The sequence below is a fragment of the Sorghum bicolor genome, chromosome 6, assembly GCF_000003195.3.
Source record: "Sorghum bicolor cultivar BTx623 chromosome 6, Sorghum_bicolor_NCBIv3, whole genome shotgun sequence".
NCBI lineage: Eukaryota > Viridiplantae > Streptophyta > Magnoliopsida > Poales > Poaceae > Sorghum > Sorghum bicolor.
In genome coordinates, this window is record NC_012875.2 from 9,022,980 (window position 1) to 9,028,514 (window position 5,535).

Here is a 5,535-nt window from a genome sequence, read left to right on the forward strand (position 1 = left end):
GACCACTTCCGCATAAAGTTCGTCAACTTTGTGGTCGCCGACTTCGACGGTACCTACCACGCCATTCTAGGCCGCCCATCGTTGACCAAGTTCATGGCAGTCCCCCACTACTCATACCTGGTCCTCAAGATGCCAACCGAGAAGGACGTTTTAATCGTCAGAGGCAACGTCTACACCGCATACACTTGCGAGGAGGAAAGCTTCAAGATCACTGAGGCAATCGACCTCTCAATTCACATGGCAGAAACTAGAGCTCAAGCCACACAAATTCCTCCCGACCAGCTCCAAACACCCATGCAGGAAGCTTCCAGGAAAAGCTCTAAGTCCAAAGAGCACAAAGAAGTACAGCTGGTCGACGGCAGCCCCGACAAGACCGCTCTCATCGGGGCCAATCTGGACCCCAAATAGGAAGACGCGCTCGTCAGGTTTCTAAGGGACAATGTAAGCATTTTTGCATGGAAACCCGCAGACATGCCTGGCGTCCCACGAAACCTGATCGAGCACTCCTTAAACGTCTCAAAGACTGCAAGACCCATCAAGCTAAAATTACGACGGTTCGCTCATGACAAAAAGGAGGCTATTAGAACACAAATAACACGGCTACTAGCAGTCGGATTTATTAAAGAAGTGTATCATCCTGATTGGCTTGCCAATCCAGTCCTTGTAAGAAAAAAGAATAATGAATGGAGAATGTGCGTTGATTACACTGATCTCAAAAAACATTGTCCTAAAGATCCTTTCGGTCTCCCTCGTATCGACGAGGTGGTCGACTCAACAGTTGGATGCGAACTCCTTTCTTTTCTCGACTGCTACTCTGGTTATCACCAGATTTCTCTAAAGGAAGACGACCAGATCAAAACTTCCTTTATTACTCCTTTTGGCGCATATTGTTACACCACCATGTCCTTTGGACTGAAAAACGCTGGGGCCACCCATCAACGTGCTATTCCACAGTGCCTCCGCGACGAGATACAGGACGACCTCGTCGAGGCCTATGTTGATGACGTTGTCGTCAAAACCAGGGATGCGAGCACCCTGATCGACAACTTGGACCACACTTTTAAAGCACTAAATAAATACAAGTGGAAGCTTAATCCCAAATAGTGCATCTTTGGGGTCCCCTCTGGCCTACTACTCGGCAACGTCGTCAGTCACGACGGCATACGACCGAACCCCTCAAAGGTTAAGGCAGTGCTCGATATGCGACCACCCAAGAACGTCAAAGACATTCAAAAGCTCACTGGATGCATGGCCGCTCTCAGCCGGTTCATCTCTAGGCGGGGGAAAAAGGCCTCCCCTTTATCAAGCTTCTGAAAGCGTCGGAAAAATTCTCCTGGTCAGAGGAAGCTAACGCTGCGTTCACCCAGCTCAAAACCTTCCTCACCTCACCACCCGTTCTCACTGCACCTCAGCCCAACGAGGATCTGCTCCTCTATATAGCAGCGACTGACCGGGTCATCTCCACGGTGCTCGTGGTCGAGCGAGACGAACCAGGCCACATCTACAAAGTCCAGAGGCCCGTATACTTCATAAGTGAAGTCTTAACCGAATCCAAGACCAGGTACCCTCAGATACAAAAGCTAATCTACGCCATCTTAATCACCTGAAGAAAGCTGAAGCACTACTTCGACAGACATCGGGTCCTAGTTACGACCAGTTTTCCACTGGGGGACATCCTGCGCAACAAGGACGCCAATGGAAGAATTGTAAAGTGGGCAATGGAGTTATGCCCATTTTCCATAGACTTTTAGAGTCGCACCACCGTCAAATCTCAAGCCCTGGTCGATTTCATCGTAGAATGGACGGATCTAAACGAGCCCCCCTCCCTAGATGTCTCCGACCACTGGTCAATGTTCTTTGACGGGTCATTGAACATCAATGGAGCTGGCGCTGGAATACTATTTGTGTCACCCAACAAGGACAAACTCCGTTACGTCCTTAGGATTCTCTTTCCAGCATCTAACAATGTCGCCGAATATGAAGCATGTTTGCATGGCATCCGATTGGCTGTTGAACTAGGAGTCAAATGCCTTTACGTCCACGGTGATTCTGCCCTAGTCATCAACCAGCTAAACAAGGAGTGGGACACAACTCACGAAAAGATGGACCTCTACTGCAAGGAAATCTAAAAGTGGGAATCCAATTTTTACGACATAGAATACATCCACGTGGTCCGGGATAGGAACCAAGCAGCGGATGCGTTGTCAAAGATAGGATTATCCCGGGCCCAGATTCCACAAAGCGTTTTCGTCCATGACATTCACATGCCAAGCGTCGGCACAGACCTGGTCGACAAGCCACCCAACGGAGCAATGCTCATCGACGATACCACCCCGACAACCAGCAGCAACGACTGGCGCACTCCTTTCATCAAGTATTTCTCAGATGGTTCGGGGTTTCAAGATAAAACGGAGAATGAGCGCCTTATCCGGCGATCTAGAAATTACATACTGGTCGATGGCAAACTTATGCATAAGAACGCAAGTTCAGAAGTCCTACTGAAATGCATATCCCAAGATGATGGCGTCAAGCTTCTGGACGACATACACACTGGTCAGGAAGGCTTTCCGGGCAGGTTTTTACTGGCCAACCGCAGTCGCCGACGCCGAGAAACTGGTCTGACATTGTGAAGGATGTCAGTTCTTCGCTAAACAGACCCACGTACCTGCTCACGAGATCCAGACGATTCTGTCATCCTGGCCTTTCGCCTGTTGGGGTCTTGACATGATCGGGCCATTCAAATCGGCTCCCGGCAACTTCAAATTCGTGTTCGTGCTCATCGACAAGTTCTCGAAGTGGATCGAGTACATGCCATTGGTCAAAGCAACTTCCGACAAGGCTGTAGAGTTCCTCAATCAAATCATACATTGATTCGGAGTTCCCAACAGCATAATCACTGACCTAGGCACTCAGTTCACCGACACTAGATTCTGGGACTTCTGCGATGACAGAGGCATAGTCATAAAGTACGTGTCGGTAGCCCATCCGCAGGCCAACGGTCAAGTCGAGCGAGCAAACAGAATGATGATTGATGCTCTAAAGAAAAGGCTGTATATGGAAAATGACAGGGCACCAGGACGATGGATGAAAGAGTTACCGGCTGTGGTCTGGGGTCTCCGAACACAGCCTAGTCGCAACACGGGTGTGTCGTCCTACTTCATGGTTTACAGTGCCGAGGTGGTGATCCCTTCTTATGTGGTCTTTCGATCTCCAAGAATCGAACATTTCGATCAGTCTTCAGCCGACCTCGCGAGAGAGCTTGAAATCAACTGCACAGAAGAAAAGCACCTAACTTCATGCCTTCGAAAAACGAAGTATCTCGAGGCTATTAGGCGATACCACAATAGGAACGTCAAAGACCACTCCTTCGTGGTCGGTGACCTGGTACTCAAATGGAAAACAAGTCAGGACGGAATGCACAAGTTATCTACACCTTGGGACACGCCCTACATCTTACAGACTGGCGTACCCAGATGGAACACATTTGCCCAACTCCTGGCACATAGACAAACTACGCCATTTCTATCCCTAAGTTTTAGTATATTTCATTTGTAAATCTTTTGTGATGAATAATAATGGAACTTGTCTTTCTTGCCATATGCTTTTTCATACGCAGAATATTCAACAGGTGCCACAATTACTCTCCAGGACAAAGGTCCCCAAGGGCCATCAACTTGACTCAGTGATATATCACTCAAACAAATTTACAGCGCTCAAAACCATGGTCATGATAAATTATACTTTATTACAAACTTTATACACAAAGTTTACAATAAATACCTGTCGGGGCAGTCTCTAGTCTACTAATACAGACTACTTTACAGGCCTACTGCTCGGGCTGATGACCTGCACGGCTCTGCTGTCCCGCCGAAGGGGTCGGGGCCACCGGCGTCTGGCTGGTCGAGACCGCAGGCGTCGACCGCCCATCTCCTGCAATGGACGCCCCCGACAACTCCCTGGCCGACCTGTCTGATCTGGGCTGGTTGAGGGGAGTCGACGTCCCACAGAGATTTATGTCGCCGATCACTGTCGATGACATATCGAGCAGGCCGACACGAAGGTCATCTGCCTCCTGCGGACCAACCTCCTTGGGATACCCCCTCTCTAGCCGGGACAAGTCGACCAGGGGGTAGTGGGCACGTACCATGCTGAGGACGTGCGCTCTGGCAAACTCCCCAGTGTCCTTGACGAACTGCTGAAGCCAACCCCACGCCTGCTGCGCCTTCTCGACCGGGGTCAGCCTCGGTGCGTGGGGTTGGTCTTCGGGGAGCTCGGGGCTGATCAAGTCGAGTACCGGGGCCACTCCTTTCCAAATCTTGATACAGTTGGTCTTCCAGGAGTCCCAATCCTTGACCAGCTCGTCGAGGTGCTTCTTAGTGTTAACTTTAAGCACTATGATAAAAATTCCAAAGAAAATCAATCAAGAAGTCAGTATAAACACGAGAGAAAGAATACTGCGTGGTCACAAAAGGGCGAAACGGCTCTTACCAGCCAGCTCCCGACTCTTGTTCTTAAGCTCCTCGCTAGCCTGGCGCCCGGCCTCCAGTGCGCCGGTACGCTCCTGGTCGAGCCACTCCTTTTCTTCTCGGAGGCGCCTAATCTCTTCCTCCAGATCTGCAGAAATAATCGCTGGTCAACAAAACCGACCACGCAGTTAACTACAACTGCTCGGAACACATGACTTACCTTTCTTCTCCCAATCCTTGTCGGCTAATCGCCGATTCAGATCGAGCAGGTGCTCTTCTTGAGCTACCTTCTTGGTCGCCTTCTCCTCGGCCTCCGACCGAAGGTGGTCTACCTCCGCGGTCAGGGCCTTGTTCTCGGCGACGATGCCCTCAATTTGGTCCAAGCACCTTTTTCGGTACTTCACCGTTTGCATTGTGCCCTGCAAGAAATATACATATTGTTCAATGGACAAGCAAACAGTATATATGTATTCTGGTTGAGTGCAGGACCACTCACCTTAACTTCGTCGATGAGCCGCTTGGCAGCGCGCTCTACCCTTGCCGCCTCCTCGGTCTCGGCGAGCTCTTCGTGACCAATGAAGTGGTCCCCACGTTAGCGCCACACGTAAACGTGTTGGCGACCATCATGGGGGCGCCCTTGGATCTCCTCCATTTCGTCGTCGGAGGTCGCCTGGGCCTCCTCGCCCGCCGCGCTACCCCCAGCCGTGGTAGCGGGTATCAAAGGACCCTTACCCTGACCAGGGGAGCCCTTTGGCGAAGAAGCCTCTGCCCGGGGTGGAGTTTGGATTTTCCTCTCTTCAGCTGGCGGGGGAGTCGTGGCTTTTGTCTCCCCCGTCCGCGACACTGCTCAGGGGAGGTGTCCTTGCAGCCTCTTCTCCCCTTGTCGGGGTGGTCCCCCCGGTCGTCGCTTGCACCGGGTCCTCCTCGACAGTCTCCGCCGTGGTTACAACCGTGGGCTACACCTCGGTCTGCTCCTGGGCGGTCTGCTTGGCGGTGTTTTCAACAGCAACCGCCAGCTTAGTTCTCTGGCCGGCGATGTTGTCTGGAACAACATCCGATGCCGCACTAG